Raw genomic sequence first — 25,915 nt, forward strand, 5'->3', positions numbered from 1 at the left:
CTGACAGAAAATTTAATATAAAAGTGGGAATACATACATTCAATGCAGTAAAGAGTCCTACTTCTTTGGAAGGGTGATATTAATCATAGAAAACACTTAAAACCATAATCCACCACACATTTGAAATATAATTATTACTTTATCAATGTAGTTCTTCCTTGGTTTTCTAGGCCATCTTTTCAATATATTCATTCATTGCCCCTCCTCCTTGCAAGCATTTTCTTTAAATTATGGCCCAAATATGAGCTAGGCAACACCCTACATGTGATATGAGAAGCATCACTACTTTCAAGGGCCTTAAAATCCAATGGGAATACAAAATATATCTGCATAAATGCATGTTTTAGTATATAACATATGTCATGTTGGAATGAGTTAATTATTTATGCTAACTTTTTAATTAACTTTCATGTGATGACACAGTTTTCCTAGCAAATTCATTTGAACATCTGTTCCTTCTAGTAATTTAGAGATCAACACAATTTTACTTAACATTATTATATCCAGCCAATATTTAGATAAAAATTTCAACTAGTCTCTGAAAATTTGATGGCAGTAATTGTGCCACTTGGGTCTCTCCAAACTTAAGTGTCCATGCTTAACAAACATTTGCTGATTTTAACTGAAATGTTAAACCGAAACAAATAATCTTAGCACAAATGGATATATATATATATATATATATATATATATATATATATGTATGCGTATGTGTATATATATATATATATATATATATATATATATATATATATATATATATATAAAATGGCTTCATATATAGACCTGCTAACTTTCTAGTGCTGAGACACAAAAATCTTCACTACCTAATATCTTTGTGATTCTAAGCAAGTCATGGAATTCCTGGGTATCAGTTTGCTTTCTTGTTAAATGGGGACAATATTGATATTTTCTGCTCTTCTTACCTTACAGGGGTGCTCTGAGGATGAACTAAGATAAGTGAAAATTTTATGAATCCTGGTAAATATGCAACAGTTGTAAGAGGCTATGGACAGTGTCATTTCCCCAGCATAAAATACTATTCTGTAGTTTCATAGGCCTGTTATGATCTTTCACGAACTATTATTTTATAGGTAAAACCAAAAAGTATTCAAAGAGGATGCTGAACACACATGCACACGCATATACACATATGCACACGAACAAACGCTTTCTTCGGAAAAGCCAATACATCAAGGAATCAAATATCTTCACCCCTGATACGGATGCATCGAAAGAGAATACGAGATGGATCTAATCACTGGTGACTATTAGTGGTTGATCATGTGGGGAAAAAAAGTCCCCTTGAATGTTTTCATTCAGATACTACCTTTAAACTGTGGAGCAGAAGACAGTTAGTATAGATCAACTTTTTTTTAATTATTTTTTTTCTGTTTTTTTTTATTAGTTTCTGCTTTATAACAAAGTGAATCAGTCATACATATACATCTGTTCCCACATCCCTTCCCTCATGCATATAGATCAACTTTAAATGAGGATTTCTCAACCCATGCAATTTGGGTCTGGACATGTATCTTTTGGGAGGTGATAGAGGCTGCCTTGTGTATTGTAGGATGCTGAGTAGCATCCCTGCCCTCTACCCCCTGGATGCCGATAGCACACTGCCCCTCTCCCCAAGTATGACAACCCCAAATGCCTCCGGATGTTGCCAAATGCCCACCAGGAGGAGAGTGAAATTACCACCAGTTGACAACTACTGCTTTAAATGATACAAACCAAAACATTCATGCAGTACTTTGCAAAGCTCTTTTACACAGGTTATATATTAAATTCCCCCTTAAGACTTTGAGAAAGTAAATGACTTGCCCAAGATCACATAGCTGGGGACCATGGGAAGCCAGGACTCAAGCGTAGTCACCTGGTGTCTCAAATTCATGCCGATGTCACAGCTCATCTTAGATGGAGACTTGGAAGAGACATAGTGTCCTAACCAAGAAATATACTTCCTAGTTCCTCAGAGACGGGTGAAGGGACTTCTTGAAGAGAAAAACATGCCAGACCCTCTTTCCTTCTCTCACTCATTCCCACTCTTACCCATTCTTCCCTGATTAATGAAGACAGTAGGAGTCTGGCTTCTGATGAGCCTTGTTATTCTACTGGACAATTAGGGTCTTACAAATTGCTGTTTCCATCTGGCCTGGAAGTTCCCCCTCTTTTGGATTAACTTAATCTTAGGATATGCTTGCTCTTCTCAGCTGTTGCTGTCATGTGGTAAGTTCTGAAGTGGGTTTTGTTCCCTATAGGACACTTGAGTCTATTTTTCAACTGGGCCAAAGCTAGGAAGTAGTGTGACCAACTTATCCCAGTTTGTCTGGGACTTTCCTGATTTTATCATTAAAAGTCCCCAATCCCAGGAATCCTTCAGTCCAGAGGTAGAAATATATCCCATATGTAACTGACTGGTGCTCTCAGAAACATGGAAAACTTAGGAGGTGAAAATAGAGTCTTCAAGTGGTATAGAACAATCGATTCCCTGACATTAGCCCAGAAAGAGAATCTTGGAAGGGAACAATCACTTATTTTTAATAAAGTATACTTAAATGCAGAAAGAGAGAGAGATGTAAATGTCTGAATATGTTGACATGGTAGTATGTTGGCATGACATGTATGGATAGATGAGTGATTTCTTTAATGCAGATTCTAACCTAGAGTCTAAAATATTTATGTATTTTATTCTCACAATACATCATAATATCTAAAAAATAAGTATCAATATCTTCAGTTTATAGGCAAGAAGGTGAAGACTCATTTGAATAAGTCCTTTGAATAAGTCCTCTGAGAAGACACAGAGATTTAATGGCATAATTGGAATTTGAACCCAGATCTGTTTGACTGTCATCTCTCCTCTCTCCCATCTCACTTCTTTCCCTCCTCTGTACCTAACATAGAAATTTTCATTATTGAAAGGTAATAGGCAGCTATTAGTGCTCCCTAAATTGCTCTGAGGAAAGAAAATCATTAATAGGTTTTCTACTTAATTCAATTCACATTCAATTAATATTTATCGAGAGTCTTCAGAGGACTGGAAACTGCACAGTATTCTTAATGAGGTGAAGTTTGAAAATTCCAATCTTTCCTGGTATGAGAAAGTTGGAAGTTTTTTTTTTCCCCCGCTTGCTTTTGGGAGACTCTCCTTCTCTCACTGAACATCAAAGCGCATTCAAGGGCAAAAGGGCTTCTTTTCTGTTATCTAAAATACTTACAGTATTTTATGGTGGGGCTAATAATGCATTATTAATCCAGCCAGCTCTAACACTTCCAGGGAGATGTGTGACATGCTTAGAGCACATCTGCTGAGTTTCCCACTGCATTCAGGCACTATAACTTCTGTTTTCAGGAAGAAAGAGTCCAATCAGGAGGGTGGGAATACTGGTGACTTGAACATGAGCTGCAGTTCCCTCTATGTTAGCCTTTGTATATTTCAAATTTCTAAGAACCTTTGGAGAACAAGGGAAACAGTGGGACTGGATTCTAATTTCCATGATAACCAACCCTGAATCTCTCTCATCTGCTTCTTATTTATTGCTTGCTTCATTCATTCAACAAATAAAATGGAGGTAGGGAAAGGGGACATAGTGAGAAGCACAGTCCTTGCTCTAATAGAACAGACAACCTGGTGAGGCAGATAAAGAAATAAAAACATGGACATAGGGGCTTCCCTGGTGGCACAGTGGTTGAGAGTCCGCCTGCCGATGCAGGGGACACGGGTTCGTGCCCCGGTCCGGGAAGATCCCACATGCCGCGGAGCAGCTGGGCCTGTGAGCCATGGCCGCTGAGCCTGCGCATCCGGAGCCTGTGCTCCGCAACGGGAGAGGCCACAGCAGTGAGAGGCCCGCGTACCACCAAAAAAAAAAAAAAAGGACATAGGAGAGAAGGTATAACAAGGTCTGTGCATCTTGTGGTGGAAGTACATAGGATGCCACCTAAATCTGGATAAGGACAATCAGGGGAGTCATCCTGTAGCGGTGACATTCATGGCAGCATATCTACCAGTGAAGGATAAAGAGGAATTATTGAGGTGGGGTGCATTGGGGATGGAGCACAATCAGACTGAAGGACCAGCACATGCTAAGTTACAAGGTCATGGGAAAATTATGCCACTTAGCGGAAGCAGCAGAAACTTACACTGAGTAGAGAATAAAGTATATTTTTAAAAGGGGCAAGGGGTGAGGCTGGAGGAGGACACAGGACTGGAATGGGAAAGATCTGTTTTGCACGTAAAAGGGGCTACGCGACTGAAGAGTTTAGGTAAGGGTTAGATCAGGGACCAGTGTTGCTTTTAAGAAATATCCCACATGCTTCATCATGGAAGATGAGTGGGTAAGAATACCTACTTTAGATGAGAAAGAAAATTGCCTTAGATCAGGGCACTGTTGCCAGGATAGAGAGAAGAAAGCAGATATAAAAAAAAAATTCTACTGAGGGAAAGAGCCATTTTTTAGACAAGGAAAAGTGAGGCCAGTGGATAAAAACTGTCTTGTCATACACAGACCTCATAAGAGGGATGTCATATAAAACTGCAGTACAGGGCAGAGATTTTGGAGATGGACAAAAATTCAATCTCAGCTCGGCCACTTACTAGATATGTGGCCTTGGATGACTTACTGCAACTCTGTGTGCCTCAGTTTCCTCATGTGTAAAATAAGGATAATAATGTAACTACCTCATAGTGTCATTTCAAGAATTAAAAGGAACGGCATATAAAGCACTTAGACCAGTAATTAGCACATAGTAGATACTCAATAAATAATCACTATGATCGGGACTTCCCTGGTGGTGCAGTGGTTAAGAATCCGCCTGCCAACGGAGGGGACACGGGTTCGAGCCCTGGTCCGGGAAGATCCCACATGCTGTGGAGCAACTAGGCCCATCCGCCACAACTACTGAGCCTGCGCTCTAGAGCCCGCGAGCCACAACTACTGAGCCCGTGTGCCACAACTACTGACGCCCGTGTGCCTAGAGCCTGTACTGCGCAACAAGAGAAGCCACTGCAATGAGAAGCCTGTGCGTCGCAATGAAGAGTAGCCCGCACTTGCCGCAACTAGAGAAAGCCCGTGCACAGCCATGAAGACCCAACACAGACAAAAATTAATTAATTAATTAACTAAATTTTTAAAAAATCACTACGATCATCATCATACCTTTTCCTTCTCTCACCCTAACTCGGCCTCAGATACAAGGGAGGCCAGTACTGACCTAAGTGGATGGGCTGTTTTGAACACACCGTGTGCTCCTTCTTCCCCACTCTTCACCCTCTCCCAGTGGGAAGCATGGAAGTGCCGAGTTCTGCACCTCAGGCAGGGCTCCCCCCGGCACTTCTGGTGACTCTCTGCTTACATACAGATGGAACCAAAATCTGCTGTTGCCTCATTACAGTTTGCCTGGGCAAGAGCAGAGACACACCTGGTTCTCTCTGAAGCTGGTTTTAGTTTTGACTGAAGACAGAGTGAAGACGGTACCCAGGAGCACAGGAGCGCTGTCATGTCACCAACAAGAAGCATGAATCACTCCTCTGGGGGATGAACTGGGGTAAAATGAAACCACGCAGAGGTGACGTGGGCACAGGGAAGCGGGGCTTGTCCTCCCCGTGCCTCCTAGCCTAGTCCTCAAGGCACCATGAGGTTTATTGAAGGATCCTCCCCTGCCTTTCTGCCCTTACAGACCTTGAGATAGAGGAAGAGAATGGACTGAAGCATGTCAGCCTGGGAAGACTCTAAAGGACCATGTCATTCAATGACCCTCCTCTATTTTCAGATGTGGGACCGAGGCCCAATGAAAATAAGGAGCTTTCTCAAGGCCTTACATCAATTTCATGATTAAAAACAATTAGAAACTGCTTTCTTCTTGAATAAAACTAATTAACTGTACCTGCTATACACCAGCTTCTCTTAGCAATTCATCTACTTTCCCTTGCAGTATGTTTCTTTCCTGCCTGGTTGTGCAAATATGCACACATTTTTCTTTTTCTCACCAGTAGCCTGGTAAATCCTGGCAGGGGCGGAGTGAGGTTCACTCTTTCACAACTGCATTATACACAGTGCCAAACACAGAACTTTGCACCTAGCAAATTCTCAATAATTACTAATTATTAATAACGGGGAATAGATGCACCAATTAGAATGCTGCCTCCTAAGCCACACAAAGTTCACATCTGAAGAAAGTACACCTGAGAACATGCCTCCTAAACAGAACCAAGAGCACTGTATTAATCACTTCATCCATATTATTTTATTTAAATCCCACTGGGAATTTAGGGAGTCTCCCAAGTTCTGAAGTTGTGTAACCAAGTGACACAAAGGACTGGGCTGATAGAGAGCAAAATGTTGGCTTTATTACTGAAAGAGCTGTTTAAGAATGGACAGTGGAGTTCTTTCAGAATTAGACAGAAGCATCCACCTGGTCACAGAAGCCCTGGATATCCCCAGGCCTCACGGGCATGTGCAGGACCATTACTGCCTAGTTTACTGCATGACAGAGGGCAAAGCAGATCACAGGTTCTCAGAAGACAGAAAGATTCTAGAGAGGAAAGGGATGGTGCTGAACTATGAATTCCTTGTTCTTCATCCCAATTACACAAATGGGGGGCCGGTCAGTGAGAACCTACAAGGAAGTGTTTGCTTATGGGCCTCCTTCCACAGGGAAACACACAACCTTCTCCCTAACAACATTCCCAACTATCATAGGAAATAGCTGCAATTAATTTGCCTTTTTTACATATGAGAAAGCTGAGACTCGAGAGTGAGGGACTTACTCTAGGACACATGGCAAGTAAACAACTGGGCCAGATTCGAAAGCAGGCCTGTCAGCAGGTCCCAAAGGCCTAGACAATAGGCTGTATTACATCATTGCCTCTTTCTCAAAGGTGGTCATTCCAATTCCCTGTGTCAGTTAAAAGAAAAAACATCTTAAAGGATGCTGCTTCGTTAACTCACTACCTTTAACCATGGGGTCATTTTGCTGGAATTTGAATGGAGACTGATGTGGGCAGGGTATAGGCAGGACTTTGCTGTTTGAAGTGCAGGAGGGGTTTTTCTTTGTAGCTGAGGAGAGACAGAGAATGTAAATTGTGAAATCAAGGAGATTAATTGACAACACTCACCCGGAGAGAGTGTGCCCTTATTATGTGTTACTGAACCAGATGATCTAGGTGAAAACTCTTCCACTAAGAGTCTTCTTCTCTGACTCACCTTAAAAGTAAAATTAGTGCTTTGTGCAGAAAAAGTAAGTAGAAAGCAATACATTTTTTGATTGCTTAGGAGTCAGGAGTTATAGCTAAACCAATCTGCCTGACATTTTCAATACTTTTCTGAAAATATTCTCTGCCCATAAGAAGGCAGGAACATAAGAACCTCTGTTCTCTGTTCATGTCAACCAGTGTTATATCTGATAGAACAGAACACAATACAGTTTTAGCCAGAAGGGGCTGAGCATATGGCACCTTATGTCAAAAGACTCGTGGGAACCTAGGAAATGCATTTCACCTTTCAGAGCTTCTTTTCCCTCATTGATAAAATCAGTTGATTTCTACCTTAACCACTCATATTGAAAACCATGTTTACAAAACAGTAAGTTGAACTGTGGAGCAAAGTAGCACTAAATGCACAGACCTTGGAGGTGAGTAGGCTTCCTGGACATACGCTTATTAGTGGTTTGACCTTGGGTGGTCATCCAGCCTGTTGGAACCTCATATTCACCATATGGAAAGTGTGGATAATAATTCTTGCCCTCTCCCTTCTTCTGGGGATGCGTGAAAACAATGTAAATAAAAATATTTTGCACAGTGCTTGACACATAATAAATGCTCGCTAAATGGTGGCTGATTTCATTATTATGGTAATATTAGACACTATTATTATCATCTGGTCTCTAGTAAATATGCATTTATGGAGTAGTATAAACAGAGAGACTTTACAAGGAGGAAGCTCATAAAACTAATTTTAAAAAGCACTTTAGAGATACTGAAGAGGACACCTCCCATTACATCACACATGAATTCTTCAGTGAGGACCCAGGAAAGAAACTGATTTCAGCTTTAAAACCAGCAAATAACTGTTTTCTCTTGAGAAATGGTATTTGAATCTTGTGGCTGACTGCACTTCCGTTTTCAATGGTAGGAATCTCACATTTAAAGTAGAACAGAGAGACCTTCAAGATGCTGGAAGAATAAAACGTGGAGATCACCTTCCTCCCCACAAATACATCAGAAATACATCTACACGTGGAACAACTCCTACAGAACACCTACTGAAGGCTGGAAGAAGACCTCAGACCTCTCAAAAGGCAAGAAACTCCCCATGTACCTGGGTAGGGCAAAAGAAAAAAGAAAACACAGAGACAAAAGAATAGGGACGGGACCTGCACCAGTGGGAGGGAGCCGTGAAGGAGGAAAAGTTTCCACACACTAGGAAGCCCCTTCACTGGTGGAGATGGAGGGTGGCGGGGGGGAAGCTTTGGAGCCACGGAGGAGAGCACAGCAACAGGGGGGCGGAGGGCAAAGCGGAGAGATTCCTGCCCAGAGCATCGGTGCCAACCAGCATTCACCAGCCCGAGAGGCTTGTCTGCTCACCTGCCGGGGCAGGTGAGGGCTGAGAGCTGAGGCTCAGGGTTTGGAGGTCAGAACCCAGGGAGAGGACACGGGTTGGCTGCGTGAACAGACCCTGAAGGGGGCTAGTGTGCCACCGCTAGCTGGGAGGGAGTCCGGGAAAAAGTCTGGACCTGACTAAGAGGCAAGCGACCATTGTTTCGGGGTGTGCAAGGAGAGGGGGTTCAGAGCACCGCCTAAACGAGCTCCAGAGATGGGCGAGAGCTGCGGCTCTCAGTGCAGACCCCAGAGACGGGCATGAAATGCTAAGGCTGCTGCTGCAGCCACCAAGAAGCCTGTGTGCAAGCACAGGTCACTCTCCACACCTCCCCTCCCAGAAGCCTGTGCAGTCCGCCACTGCCAGGGGCCCGTGATCCAGGGACAACTTCCCCAGGAGAACGCAGGGCACCTCAGGCTGTGCAATGTCATGCTGGTCGCTGCCGCCGCAGGCTCACCCCACATCTGTACCCCTCCCTCCCCCTGGCCTGAGTGAGCCAGAGCCCCCGAATCAGCTGCTCTGTTAACCCCGTCCTGTCTGAGGGAAGAACAGAGGCCCCTCAGGTGACCTATAGGCAGAGGTGACACTAAATCCAAAGCTGAACCCCAGGAGCTGTGCGAACAAAGAAGAGAAAGGGAAATTTCTCCCAGAGATTCAGGGGCAGAGGATTAAATCTCCACCATCAACTTGATATACCTGCATCTGTGGAATACCTGAACAGACAACGAATCATCCCAAAATTGAGGCGGTAGACTTTGGGAGCAATGATATATATATTTTTTTCCTTTTTCTATTTTTATCAGCGTGTATATCTGTATGCTTCTTTGTGTGATTCTGTCTGTATAGCTTTGCTTTTACCATTTGGCCTAAGGTTCTATCTGCCCGTTTTTTGTTTGTTTGTTTGTTTAGTATAGTTTTAAGCACTTGTTATCATTGGTGGATTTGTTTTTTGGTTTGGTTGCTCTCTTCTTTCTTGCTTTCCTTTTTTTTCTTCTTTTTTAATTACATTTTAATTTTTTTCTTTTAAAAATTATTTTTTATTTTTTTATTATAACAACTTTATTACATTTTATTTTATTTTTTTCTTTCTTTCATCATTTTTTTCTCCTTTTTCTTCTCAGCCGTGTCACTGGCAGGGTCTTGTGCTCTGGCCAGTTGTCATGCCTGTGCCTCTGAGGTGGGAGAGCCAAGCTCAGGACACTGGGCTACCAGAGACCTCCCAGCTCCATGTAATATCAAACGGCAAAAGGTCTCCCAGAGATCTCCATCTCAACGCTAAGACCCAGCTCCACTCAACGACCAGCAAGCTTCACTGCTGGACACCCTATACCAAACAACTAGCAAGCCAGAAACACAACCCCACCCATTAGCAGAAAGGCTGCTTAAAATAATAATAAGGTCACAGACACCCCAAGACACACCAGTGGATGCAGTCCTGCCCACCAGAAAGACAAGATCCAGCCTCATCCACCAGAACATAGGCACCAGTCCCCTCCACCAAGAAGCCTACACAACCCACTGAACCAACCTTAGCCACTGGGGGCAGACACCAAAAACAACAGGAACAACAAAAGTGCAGCCTGTGAAAAGGAGACGCGAAACACAGTAAGTTAAGCAAAATGAGAAGACACACAAACACACAGCAGGAGAAGGAGCAAGGTAAAAACCCACCAGACCAAACAAATGAAGAGGAAACAGGCAGCATATCTGAAAAAGAATTCAGAGGAATGAGAGTAAAGATGGTCCAAAATCATGGAAATAAAATGGAGAAAATACAAGAAATGCAACAAGGACCTAGAAGAACTAAAGAGCAAACAAACAATGATGAACAACACAATAAACGAAATTAAAAATTCTCTAGAAGGAACCAATAGCAGAATAACTAAGGCAGAAGAACGGATAAGTGACCTAGAAGATAAAATAGCCGAAATAACTACCACAGAGCAAAATAAAGAAAAAAGAATGAAAAGACTTGAGGACAGTCTCAGAGACCTCTGGGACAACATTAAACACAACAACATTCAAATTATAGGGCTCCCAGAAGAAGAAGACAAACAGAAAGGGACTGAGAAAATATTTGAAGAGATTATAGTTGAAAACTTCCCTAATATGGGAAAGGATATAGTTAATCAAGTCCAGGAAGCACAGAGAGTCCCATACAGGATAAATCCAAGGAGAAACCCACCAAGACACATATTAATCAAACTATCAAAAATTAAACACAAAGAAAAAATATTAAAAGCAAAAGAGAACAAACAACAAATAACATACAAGGGAATCCCCATAAGGTTAACAGCTGATCTTTCAGCAGAAACTCTGCAAGCCAGAAGGGAGTGTCAGGACATATTTAAAGTGATGAAAGGGAAAAACCTACAACCAAGATTACTCTACCCACCAAGGATCTCATTCAGATTCGAAGGAGAAATTAAAACCTTTACATACAAGCAAATGGTAAGGGAATTCAGCATTACCAAACCAGCTTTACAACAAATGCTACAGGAACTTCTCTAGGCAGGAAACACAAGAGAAGGAAAGACCTACAATAACAAACCCAAAACAATTAGGGAAATGGTAATAGGAACATACATATTGTTAATTACCTTAAATGTAAATGGATTAACTATTCCAACCAAAAGTCACAGACTGGCTGAATGGATACAAAAACTATACCCACATATATGCTGTCTACAAGAGACCCACTTCAGACCTAGGGACACATAGAGACTGAAAGTGCAGGGATGGAAAAGGATATTCCATGCAAATGGAAAACGAAAGAAAGCTGGAGTAGCAATTCTCATATCAGACAAGATAGACGTTAAAATAAAGACTATTACAAGAGACAAAGAAGGACACTACATAATGATCAAGGGATCCATCCAAGAAGAAGATATAACATTTGTAAATATTTATGCACCCTACATAGGAGCACCTCAATACATAAGGCAAATGCTAACAGCCATAAAAGGGGAAATCGACAGTAACACAATCATAGTAGGGGACTTTAACACCCCACTTTCACCAAAGGACATATCATCCAAAATGAAACTAAATAAGAAAACACAAGCTTTAAATGACACATTAAACAAGATGGACTTAATTGATATTTATAGGACATTCCATCCCAAAACAACAGAATACACTTTCTTCTCAAGTGCTCATGGAACATTCTCCAGGATAGATCATATCCTGGGTCACAAATCAAACCCTGGTAAATTTAAGAAAATTGAAATTGTATCAAGTATCTTTTCCTACCACAACACTATGAGACTATCAATTGTGAGACTATATCAATTACAGGAAAAAATCTGTAAAAAATACAAACACATGGAGACTAAACAATACACTACTTAATAACCAACAGATCACTGAAGAAATCAGGAGGAAATAAAAAAATATCTAGAAACAAATAACAATGGAAACATGATGACCCAAAAATGATGGGATGCAGCAAAAGCAGTTCTAGGAGGGAAGTTTATAGCAATACAATTCTACCTCAAGAAACAAGAAACATCTCAAATAAACAACCTAATCTTACACCTAAAGCAATTAGAGAAAGAAGAACAAAAGAAACCCAAAGTTAGCAGAAGGAAAGAAATCATAAAGATCAGATCAGAAATAAATGAAAAAGAAATGAAGGAAACAAGAGCAAAGATAAATAAAACTAAAAGCTGGTTCTTTGAGAAGATAAACAAAATTGATAAACCATTAGCCAGACTCATCAAGAAAAAAAGAGAGAAGACTCAAATCAATAGAATTAGAAGTGAAAAAGAACAAATGACACTGCAGAAATACAAAGGATCATGAGATGTTACTACAAGCAACTATATGCCAATAAAGTAGACAACATGGAAGAAATGGACAAATTCTTAGATAAGCACAACCTTCTGAGACTGAACCAGGAAGAAATAGAAAATATAAACAGACAAACCCCAAGCACTAAAACTGAGACTGTGATTAAAAATCTTCCAACAAACAAAAGCCCAGGACCAGAGGGCCTCACAGGCGAATTCTATCAAACATTTAGAGAAGAGCTAACACCTATCCTTCTCAAACTCTTCCAAAATACTGCAGATGGAGGAACACTCCCACACTCATTCTACGAGACCATCATCACCCTGATACCAAAACCAGACAAAGATGTCAGAAAGAAAGAAAACTATAGGCCAATATCACTGATGAACATGGACGCAAAAATCCTCAACGAAATACTAGCAAACAGAATCCAACAGCACATTAAAAGGATCATACACCATGATCAAGTGGGGTTTACCCCAGGAATGCAAGGATTCTTCAATATATGCAAATCAATATATGTGATACACCATATTGATGAATTGAAGGAGAAAAACCATATGATATTCTCAATAGATGCAGAAAAAGCTTCTGACAAAATTCAGCACTGATTTATGATAAAAAACCCTCCAGAAAGTAGGCACAGAGGGAACTTACCTCAACATGATAAAGGCCATATATGACAAACCCACAGCCAACATCATTCTCAATGGTGAAAAACTGAAACCATTTTCACTAAGATCAGGAACAAGACAAGATTGCCCACTCTCACCGCTATTATTCAACATAGTTTTGGACGTTTTAGACACAGCAATCATAGAAGAAAAAGAAATAAAAGGACTCCAAATCAGAAAAGAAGAAGTAAAGCTGTCACTGTTTGCAGATGACATGATACTATACATAGAGAATCCTAAGGATGCTACCAGAGAACTACTAGAGCTAATCAGTGAATTTGGTAAAGTAGCAGGATACAAAATTAATGCCAGAAATCTCTTGCATACCTATACACCAATTATGAAAAATCTGAAAGAGAAATTAAGGAAACACTCCTATTTACCATTGCAATAAAAAGAATAAAATACCTAGGAATAAACCTACCTAAGGAGACAAAAGACCTGTATGCAGGAAACTATAAGACACTGATGAAAGAAATTAAAGATGATACAAACAGATGGAGAGATATACCATGTTTTTGGAGTGGAAGAATCAACAAAATGACTATACTACCCTAAGCAATCTAGAGATTCAATGGAATCCTTATCAAACTTCCAACGGCATTTTTCACAGAACTAGAACAAAAAATTTCACAATTTTTATGGAAACACACTGGACCCCGAATAGCCAAAGCAATTCTGAGAAAGAAACATGGAGCTGGAGGAATCAGGATCCCTGACTTCAGACTATACTACAAACCTACAGTAATCAACAGTATGGTACTGGCACAAAAACAGAAATATAGATCAATGGAACAGGATAGAAAGCCCAGAGATAAACCCACACATATATGGTCACCTTATTTTTGATAAAGGAGGCAAGAATATACAATGGAGAAGAGACAGCCTCTTCAATAAGTGGTGCTCAGAAAACTGGACAGCTACACATAAAAGAATCAAATTAGAACGCTCCCTTACACCATACACAAAAATAAACTCCAAATGGATTAAAGACCTAAATGTAAGACCAGACACTATAAAACTCTTAGAGGAAAACACAGGCAGAACACTCTAGGACATAAATCACAGCAAAATCCTTTTTGACCCACCTCCTAGAGAAATGGAAATAAAAACAAAAATAAACAAATGGGACCTAATGAAACTTAAAGGCTTTTGCACAGCAAAGGAAACCATAAACAAGACCAAAAGACAACCCTCAGAATGGGAGAAAATATTTGCAAATGAAGCAACTGACAAAGGATTAATCTCCAAAATGTACAAGCAGCTCATGCAGCTCAATATTAAGAAAACAAACAACCCAATCCAAAAATGAGCAGAAGACCAAAATAGACATTTCTCCAAAGAAGATATACAGATTGCCAACAAACACATGAAAGGATGCTCAACATCACTAATCATTAGAGGAATGCACATCAAAACTACAATGAGGTATCACCTCACACCAGTCAGAATGGCCATCATCAAGAAATATACAAGCAATAAATGCTGAAGAGGGTGTGGAGAAAAGGGAACCCTCTTGCACTGTTAGTGGAAATGTAAACTGATACAGCATCTGTGGAGGACAGTATGGAGATTCCTTAAAAAACTAAAAATAGAACTACCATAAGACACAGCAATCCCACTACTGGGCATATATCCTGAGAAAACCATAATTCAAAAAGAGTCATGTACCAAAATATTCACTGAAACTCTATTTACAATAAGGACATGGAGGCACCCTAAGTGTCCATCGACAGACGAATGGATAAAGAAGATGTTGCACATATATACAATGGAATATTACTCAGCCATAAAAGGAGATGAAATTGAGTTATTTGTAGTGAGGTGGACGGACCTAGAGTCTGTCAAACAGAGTGAAGTAAGTCAGAATCTGAAAAAAGAAATGGTTCTTAAGAACCTAGGGGCAGGACAGGAATAAGGACACATTATGTAGAGAATGGACTTGAGGACACGGGGAGGGGGAATGGTAAGCTGGGACAAAGTGACAGAGTGTCATGGACATATATACACTACCAAATATAAAAATTGATAGCTCGTGGGAAGCACCCACATAGCACAGGGAGATCAGCTCGGTGCTTTTTGACCACTTAGAGGGGTGGGATAGGGAGGGTGGGAGGGAGGGAAACGCAAGAGGGAAGACATATGGTGATATATGTATATGTATAGCTGATTCACTGTTATAAAGCAGCAACTAACACACCATTTTAAAGCAATTATACTCCAATAAAATGTTAAATAAACTAAATAAGGTAGGACAATAAATTAACAGTTATGTAATTATCCTTTATTCGAGCGCTCATTATACTAGTGAGAACACTGTGGTCCCAAATGATTTATTTTATTTACTTGACATAGTTGATCTTTTCCTCAAATTTGGGACTCTTTTGTTCCTTGACAAAATACTCTTTTGAAAATTTGTTCCCTTTTTTCTCTTCTGGCTTTTTTGCACTTTGACGCCTCCTATATCCCACAGATTTAATGTGCTTTACCCGTATTATCGTATTTAACTCTCCAAGAAATGTTCTGAAGCATGATTTACCATTATCTTCAGTTTATAGAGAAGGAAACTGAGGTTCAAAATGATCTGCTTGTACCTGCTATACTAGTCCTTCACCCATTCCTTTCACTTTACTCTCCCTTCAAATGGTATGATACATTTATGTGGCCATATACATTTATATGCCAACAATAACATTAGCACCAAACAGTACCAAATTTGTACCTATATTTCTGAACTACCTCTTGAAAACTAAAGTATTACTTCCAAATGACTATGCAATATCCTACAGACACTCTTAAGTCCGGTATGTTGAGATCCAAACTTAGTACCCCTCATCTGGAAACCATTCCTTTTTCCCATAGACTCATTTTTGCCTAAAAGAATTAAATAAATAAATGAAATAAAAATTTCATTGTTCCTGGCACCACGCTATGTGTTTTTTGTTTTTTTTTTTTGCGGTACGCGGGCCTCTCATTGTTGTGGCCTCTCCCGTTGCGGAGCACAGCCTCCGGACGCGCAGGCTCAGCGGCCATGGTCCACAGGCCCAGCCGCTCCGTGGCACGTGGGACCCTCCCAGGCCGGGGCACGAACCAGTGTCCCCTGCATCGGCAGGCGGACTCTCAACCACTGCGCCACCAGGGAAGCCCACACGCTATGTGTTTTAAATGCATTATCTCATTTAATCCCCACAGTACTTTTATAAGGTAAGTTTACCATTTTCTGTAGCTGAGACATGTGTCATTTGCCCAAGGCTACTCATCAAGTACTAGCTGTAGCCAGTCTGATTCTTTAGAAAAGTCATTGAAACAATAGCCTTTCTTTAAGCCATGTGGGCTGGAAAACCTTACCTTTCTGTCTTCCTTCTTCTTTCTTGGTCATATCCAATTAGTCATCCATACCAGTAATTCATAAACCAGTGGTTCTCTAACTTGGTTATGCATTGAAATCATCTGGGGAGCTTTATAAACTATTGTAAACCCTAGAAATTCTGATTCATTTGAGTTGGGCTGTGTCCAGGGTAGCAGGATTGTTTAATCTTCCCAGGAAATTTAATGAACAGCTGATTTTAACACTCTAAACGTGTATACCCACATCATCATCATCCATCATTCCCACGTCTCCTGCCTCAGCATTGGTTTCATCATTTCTCCCCAGATTTTGCTAGGCCCCCTATCCTAGCATCCTGTCCCCAGTTTGTTTCCTTGCCACCCATCCTCCATGATGAGAGTCAGAGTGATCTCAACTAAGTACAGACCTGAAAAGGCCACTTCCCAGATTAAATCTTGCAATGGCTTCCCATTGCCCTTAGGGAGAAGTCCCCATACCCACCTTCTTCTTTTTTTTTTTACTTTTTATTTTATATATTGTAATATAGTTGATTAACAATGTTGTGTTAGTTTCAGGTATACAGCAAAGTGATTCAGTTATACACATACACCTTCTCTTTATTGTACCTAAGCTCTTTCCCACTCTGCCACGGCTCCATCCTTTGCTTCTGCTGCAACCCTGCCTGGACTACAAAGTCTTCCCTATTCTGTAAGATTAAGTTGAGATGTCCTCTTTCTCTGAGGTCTTCCTTGTCTGACTCCATCCTCGTGAAATCAATTGCTCCCTCCTCTGTGCTCCTAAAGCACAAAGCTATTAAAATACTTTTATTTTTGTATTGTCAGCTTTTCTAGATTGTGATCTCACTGAGGGCAGGGAATATTCTGTTCATTCTTCTCCCCTAAGTACATAGCACATACTATAACAGAGTTATTATAAGAATTAAATCATAATAGTTATTGAAAAAATAAACAAGATTAACATTAATGAAAACTTTCTTTTTTATATATGCCTTCCTTTAATTTTTTTCCTTCCTTTAATTTAAGTAGGATAGCCCCACCCCCATGAGAGATCTCTAAAATTGTATCCCATGGTTGGGAACCAGAAAGAAAAGGAGCTGACTTCTGGATGTCTACACACATTGTTGTAGTGACCTTGAGAAGGTTAATTAGCCTTTTGACATTACAGTGTTCTATTCTGTAAAATGGAAACAACAACAATAATACTTCACAGGGTTGTAGGAGGATTTAATGAGATAATGGATGTAAGACATTAACTTAGTACCTGGCACACAATAAGTACTCAACAAACTTTTTTTCCTTCTCCATGAAGCCTCCCTTGCCTATATTAATCCTTACTGATGCCTCCCTTTCCTTACTTGTTGGGATTTATTTACTTAATAAATATTAACTGAAGGCCCAATATATCATACACACTTCTCTAAAGTGCTTTACATAGAGCAGTGGAAAACCAGCAGAAAAACCTGCACTCAAGGAGCTTACTTTCTAGTGTGGAGAGGGGAGAAAGAGAGGAAAACCACAAAACAAATAAGCTGTATGAAATAATAGATGATGGTGAGCCTTATGGAGAAAAATAAAGCAAAGGAGGGGGACAGAAAATGCTGGGGTAGGGTTACAATTTTAAGTAGAGTGGTCAATTACATCCCTTCTGAAAAAGTTATATTGAGGTGAAGATCCGAAGGCATTGGGGAAATCGGCCATGTAGATATCTAGGGGACAGAATTCCAGGAATGGGGGAATAGCAAGGAAGCCAGTGGGACTGGAGCAGAGTGAGTGCGCGCGTGGAGCGGGATGAGTGGGTGATGAGTTCAGGGTGGGACATGAGACCAGATGGAGTAGGGCCCTGTCGGTCATTTTAAGAACTTTGGATTTCACTCTGAGTGAGATGAGAAGACTTTGGAGAGTTATAAAGGGGGAACTGATAGGTTTTTCAGGATCACCCTGGACACCAAGTTGAGACTAAGCTTTTAGGGCAAAGGCAAAGGGAGGGAGACCACACAGTAATCTGGGTGACAGACAATGGAGGCTTGCATCAGGCTGGTGACCATGGAGATAACCAGGATGTATTTTGAAGGTAACTCAAACTAGATATCCTGTAATACTGGGTATGGGGTATGAGCGAAATAGAAGGGGTTTGTTGTTGTCGTTGTTCTGAGCAATGGGAAAGATGGAGCTTCCAGAACTGAGATTGGGAGTCCATCACAGGAGTGGGTTTAATGGGTAAGATAAGGAGTTTAATTTTGAAAGTAAGTCCGAGACATCCAAGGAGATATATCAAGTACCTGGTTGTATATACCAATCTGAAGTTCAGAGAAATGATCCAGAACGGATGGAAAAAGAGTGGTTGGTGTGCAGATGATATCTGAAGCAATGAGAAAGCATGAGATCACCCAGGGAGTGAATGTAGACAGAGAACAGAGGCAGTCCAAGGACTGAGTTCTGAGAAACTCCAATATCAAGACACCAGGTTGATAAGCAGAAGTCAGCTGAGAGTAAGAAAGAGAGGCAGGGAGGCATCAACAGAACCAGGAGAGTGTGTATGTCTTGGAAGCCAAGTGAAGAAAGTGTTTCAAGGAGGAGGGGGTGATGAAGTGTCTTATATGCTGCTAATAGGTGATGGACCTCAAAATGAGGGTTGATAATTGACTACTTGGTATAGCCCTGTGGATGTCAATGATGACCTTGATAAGAACAACTTTGAGGGAGATGTGAAGGTGAAAGCTTGATTAGAGGTGATGGAGGAAAATGGGTGGAGAGCCGATTCACCAAGTGTCAGGAGTTGTGCACGTTACAGAGCTTCCAATTCTTCATCCCTCCATTTTCTTCCCTTCCTCCCTACTTTACTGCTTCCCTCTCTCCCTCTCTCCCTTCTTTCCGCTCTTCCTTCCTCTTTCCTTGATCTGTAAAGTGGGATAACAATATCTATTTCACAAGAATTGTACAATGTCTTGTGTGGAAAACAGGGTAGTATGTGGCATGTCCTTCATCAAAGGTAGTCCCTTCCTGCTCTTTTAGGATTCTATGTCTTGTGCCCTCAGTGACTGGGATAAGATCTGCCCAAATAGGTGCCCATTAGATGCTCTCTGATGGAGATTAATTAGGTCTACCATTCTCTATCTGGTCCAGGTACCTGGTTATTTGTTTGGATCAAACAGGAATGCATTCTTGTTAAATGTAAGAATGGAATGCTGGAGGCCACTACTGGCTTTTCAGGAAAGAAGGCTTTTGGCTCGGAACACCATGGAGCTTCTGACTGTAAATAAGAATTGCAATTCTGCTTGGAAATGGGAATAGAAGGTCTGTGAATAAGTGCACTCTGTCCAGGGCAGCCTCCTGAGGAAATGATTTCCGGAGCAAGGTGCCAAAGTGCTTTCGTAAATGACTCTGGCTCACCCCTTTCCCTATCTCCTGCCCTTGTATATGCAACATTTATACAAATAAACATTTGCAGGAGGCATTTGGGAGGAGGCCAAGGTGGAGCACCCAGCAAAAGAAACAGTAACACCAGAGAACTTAGAACTCCCAAGAAGAATATTCTTTTTCAGAGGAAGGAATTGAAGCACCAAGGAGGGTGGTGGGAGGAGAGGAATGTGTGAGCTTCAGAGCTCCAACTCTTCTCTCGGCTTCTCCTCTCATTCACCACCATGTACCTCACCCTCTTTTCCACTAGAATGCATGATCTTGAGGGAAAGGACCACTTTTTACTCATTTTTGGATTTGGCTTAGTTATCCAGAATGGCATGCTTATCAAGCAACCACTTTGTGCCAGGAACCCTGCTCCTACAGCCACATCTATCGTGCGTTAGATATCGCATAACTAAATAAGCATCCCTTCATCCTTAAAAGTTAGTACTGCATTTGCTCCACTCGGGTTACCAAAAATGTCACCTCCTCATAGAAGTCCCTTCTTCCTCTTGCATGCTTCTTATCTCTTTGGATACCCCTCACTTGTAACTCTGTAATAGAAGCTCCCTGAACACAGAACCTCACTGCCTAGAACAGGGCCTGGCATATAGTAGATATTCAATTAATATGAATATATGATTAGTACTCATTTCACGGTCATCTTAGTCAAGTATTTCTTGTCTGTCTCCTTTGCTAGACTGAATTTCTTGATGGAAGAGATGGTGTCATTTTCTTCTTGATTTCTCCATTTTCTGGCACTTAAAAGGTACTCAGTAAATGTTAATGGGATAAATATACAACCAAAAGTCTCTCATTTTTTATGACTCTCTTTTAAATTATTCTCTACTTTATTAAATAAAATATGTGATTTTATTAAACAAATGTGTATTACATAAAATATGGAATAAAGCTGAAAACAGATGAAAAGGGATACGTAAAACAAGGGAGGTATAACCATTATGTTCATTATTAGCAACAAATGCTTGCTGCTATATTCACCAATTCCAATGTGTTTATTAAGCACCTACTATGTGTTGACACCATGCAAGGCACTGTAGAAAAGATGGAGATCAAAGCATATAGTCTTTACACTCAAAGTCAAAGGCTAGTGCCCAGATAAGGGTACCAGTGGGGATCACGGAAGAGTATAGCCCAAGTCAGACTGATGTCATCAGAGAAAAACTCCCAGAGGAAGGACCAGGAAAGCTAAAGAATAAGTTGAAATGCGCCATGTATTCAAGTGATAAGTGGCCTGGGATTGGGCAAGGGATAGAGAATGAGGTGAGTAGGGTAGGGAGAAGTTTGCCAGGCAGAGGGAACAGTATTTATCACAGCCTATAAGGAAGAGAGTGAAAGGACATTCAGGAAAGTTACAGAAGTTCAAAATGGCCAAAAAAGTAACTGGCCAGGGGCCAGGGGCAGGAGGAGGAGGAGAGAGAGCACAAGGTTGAGGAAGGCACGTCAAGGAGGGTCCTGTATTTATGAACAGTTCAGACTTTCTTTTCTGAAACTGAATCCTATATTTTCTCACCTTTGATTTTCATAAACACACAGAGGCATGCAGAAGATAATTCATCCACTGGAAAGCCTAGTGGACCGATGTCCAAAGAGCCTGTCAGATGGAAACCTCTGGTTGCCTGAAGACCTGGACCTAAATCCCAAATCTGCACACTCTTAAATCCAAATCACTGCCCTGGGAATGCATATTAGGTAACCTCTCTCCTACCAATGATAATGAACTGGTAATGGATGTCTGGAGTCAGTGTTTACAGAAGGATTCTGTGGTTCCATCTGCCTCTACAGGAAAGAGAGCTAGGCTAGATTCAAGCTGTCTGTCTTGTGGGGGTGAGGGGAGAATTCAATCCCACCTGTCACATATCTGGCATTTCCTGTAACCACATGGTGCAACGCCTCACTTACACCACGGAGACCTCTATTTCTTGGTGAATTCTTTCTAAATGATTATGATTCTTCATTTACCCCTTTTCCTTGTTTGAACATTTCCTTACCATGACACACACCAGAGACTTTTCCTAGAAATCCAGAAAACTGCTAGCATGGGCCAGTCTGACCGATGATTGTGAAATTCTCCAAATTCAAAAATGGTTCACTTGAGTCAGGCAAACCGGAGGGAACTCACTACTGCCTTCCTCCCATCCCCAGATTTGTGAACTGAAGGGAATTAGGATGATCCAAACACAAAGGTCTTAGCAGCGATTACCACCTCCAGATGTGCGTTTGTTCATTGCCATAGGAAGCATTTTAATTAACCAAGGCTTAAAGTTTGCAAAACGTATGGAAGCTAAGATGCTAACCTTCCCACAGGGTTGGGATTTCCATGTAAGGTACTTCTCATATATTTCCTTATTTATCATTTTGATAGCACATTTCATTTAGTAAGTATTTATTAAATAAATGAAGGGATGAATTCATTGATGAAATAAATAGGTAAGGGCTTCCCTGGTGGCGCAGTGGTTGAAAGTCCGCCTGCCGATGCAGGGGACACGGGTTCGTGCCCCGATCCCGGAAGATCCCACATGCCGCGGAGCGGCTGGGCCCACGAGCCATGGCCGCGGAGCCTGTGCGTCCGGAGCCTGTGCTCCGCAACGGGAGAGGCCACAGCAGTGAGAGGCCCACGTACAGCAAAAAAAAAAAAAAAAAAAAAAAGGTAAATAAATGATGGAAGAAATTAATGACTTTTATCTAGTTCTAATTAAGCTTTTTGAGGAGAGGACCCAAGAATTTTTCATCTTCATCCTTCCATGGAGCTTATCATAGTATCTGACACATAATGGTTTCTCAGTAAATGTATATACTATGGACTATATTCCATAAGTACAGAATACATATGTACGTGTGTATGCACACACACTTTATAGAGCCCACCGCAGCACATTCCTCAGTAAGAACAGATCGAACAATGCATGTTCAGTGCATATTTTATATCATTTTCAGGATTCAGGTTTCTCCACAAGTGGTTCATGAACCATTTGTATCAGAATATAAAAATTAAGTAGGAATAATTCTTGGTCCCCATTCCAAGATCAGTCATGGGCATTTTTAGCAAGTTCTTAAGAGGTTCTGATGTACAACCATTAGAGAATCACTTTCTAAACCAAGAGCTACTTGAGAGCAGGAACTGGGTCTATGCATCTTTGATTCTCTCAAGTGCAATGCAACTTAAGGCCCAGCACACAGTGGGCTTTACTTATTGAATGAAGGAGCTTTCAGGGCAAGTTCTTACCAGATGTGATGACTGTCAAACTGGTGACATTTCAAATCAAGCTAATTGAAAAACAGATGATCCCACAAGGGTCAAATTGTGTACCACAGTTGTTTCCTCCAACATGCTTCTGGAAGTTAAGAGGAGTGCCTCAAGCTTCGTGGAACCATGGGTTCCAACATGCCCTACTATCTGAGACTGGATTTAAGGCATGTGCTACTGGCGTTCTTAGTGCAAATGTCTGAACTCAGCAGTACTACCTAATAAACTGACTCTGATCAGATTCTTTGGAAACAGACTCTGGCAGAGATTTGCATGTCCAGATGTTTATTAGAAAGTGCTTTTGGGAGATATACCTGTGGGGAGTGAAGGTACTAGAACTGAGCAGACAGAGGGATTGGGCTGCGATGCAGTCACAAGAGAGGCCTCAGCTGATCCCACTGGGGAGCTCTGGAACTAGGATGACCCCTCAGAGTTGCTCCACATGAGGCAAGTGGGCCAGACCTTTGAACCCCACATGGAAGAATCATTGGATGTGGGCTGACCCTGCAACCTTCCATGGAGGATGACTGGTAGCTGGAGAGCTGACAGTGACCAGCAATCTCAACGTCTGGGCACACGAGTCCTTTAGTACTAATGGAGGATATCTGTCTGGTACACTACCACATCCAACACCCCAATTATCTATGACTATCATCTCTAGAGAATGCATAGTTTGAAGATGGTGTAGTGTGTTGCTAGTTAACTATAGGCTTTGGGGTCAGGAAAAACAAATCTGATGTCTCCTCCTTTTACTAGCTGTATGACCTGCATAAGAAACTTTTTTAAAAAATCTCAACATTATTTATTAAACAGTTTCTTTCTCATTAACTGGTGGTGCTCATTTTGTCATACACTGAATTTAGATTCCCTTTCTATATGAGTTCATAAAGTCCTATGCCCATTTGTATCCATTTCTTTTTTTTAAATTTAATTTAATTTTTTTAATACAGCATTGTCTTATTAGTTATCTATTTTATACATATCGGTGTATACATGTCAATCCCAATCTCCCAAGTCATCCCACCACCACCACCACCCTGTGGCTTTCCCCCCTCGGTGTCCATACGTTTGTTCTCTACATCTGTGTCTCTATTTCTGCCTTGCAAACCAGTTCATCTGTACCGTTTTTTCAAACTTCAGGTTTTCCCTTGCAAAATGGTACATGACAATGTCTGGCTCCCGGGACGTAATATGTGCAAAGCACCTCTGCCTCCTCACTCTTTCTCCTTAAAGGTTATTTAACATCAGTTTAACATTTATTCATTCGTCAAACATGTTGGTTGGACTCATTATGTATGTGTAAAATGAAAATGACTTGGGGGCAGGTATAGTTGCATCCCCTGAGCCTGTTCTCAAAATCAGTGATTTAAAAAAAAAATACAATTTAAAAGCACAATAAAAAGTGATTTACAGGGCTTCCCTGGTGGCGCAGTGGTTGAGAGTCCACCTGCCGATGCAGGGGACACGGGTTCGTGCCCTGGTCTGGGAGGATCCCACATGCCGTGGAACGGCTGGGCCCGTGAGCCATGGCCGCTGGGCCTGTGCGTCCGGAGCTTGTGCGTCCATAGCCTGTGCTCCGCAAGGGGGAGAGGCCACAACAGTGAGAGGCCCGCGTAACGCAAAAAAAAAAAAAAAAAAAAAGTAACTTACAGTCATAATGAAAACATAATGGTTTCACAAACATAATGAAAAGTAATTGAAGGAAACAATATAAAATAAACATGGATGGAGCTAGAGATTGTCATACTGAGTGAAGTAAGTTAGACAGAAAGTGACATATTGTATGATATTGTTTATATGTGGAGTCTAAAGAAAAAAATGATACAGATGAACTTACTTACAGAACAGAAACAGACTCACAGACTTAGAGAACAAACTTATGATTACCAGAGGGAAGGGTTGGGGGGAGGGATAGTTAGGGAATAAAAAGAAAAAAAATAAAAATAAATAAATAAACAATTATTTCTTTGACAAATATTTGAGCGCCTACAGCCCATGCCAAGCCTATCCTGTGTGCTTGGGATTCATTGGTGAACAAAGTAGATGAAGCTCTTCTCTCTTTCAGAGTACATCTTCTAAAAGGCATTTGTGCGTGCATTTATTTATTTGCTTAAATATTTATTTATTTTAACCAAATAAATACATGCACATTCCTTTTATTTATTTATTTACACATAGATAAACAGATAGATAAACAGATAGGTAGGTAGGTAGGTAGATAGGTAGATAGATAGATAGATAGATAGATAGATAGATAGATAGATAGATAGATATACAGATAGATATGTTAGAAAGTTATAAGTGCTATGGGGAAAAATAAGGAAATTTTGAGGAAGGATGCAAGATGCATTTTAAAATAAGATGGTCAGGGTGAGCTTCACTGAGTAAATGAAAATGACCTTTCAATGAGAGTTGAGGAAGGTGTGGGAGCCACTTAGTGGAAAATTATTTGAAAGAGAAATAATAACCAGTGCAAAGGCCCCAAGGCAGCAGCATGCTGGTCATATCTGAGGAGCAACAAGGAGTCAGAATGTATGACACGTAGAAAAATAATCGAAGCGTGTCGCCTTGACTGTCCTAGCCTTTGTACTGACCCACAATGCAGGGCTTCCCCTGCCCAGCCCACCACTGAGCCTCTGCTCAGATGGAGGAGCCCTGTGCTATTTTATGTCCCTCTTCACTTTCCAACCCCCCACACAGAATAGCAAACTACACATACCATGGCATTTTATTCCAGCTATCCTCTTTCTCTATAGAAACCACAATAGTGAATTCAGTCTGGAAAAAATCACCGGCATAGAATAAGAAACATACACGCACACACACAAAATCTA

Source organism: Mesoplodon densirostris, chromosome 6 (assembly GCF_025265405.1).
Source record: "Mesoplodon densirostris isolate mMesDen1 chromosome 6, mMesDen1 primary haplotype, whole genome shotgun sequence".
Lineage (NCBI taxonomy): Eukaryota > Metazoa > Chordata > Mammalia > Artiodactyla > Ziphiidae > Mesoplodon > Mesoplodon densirostris.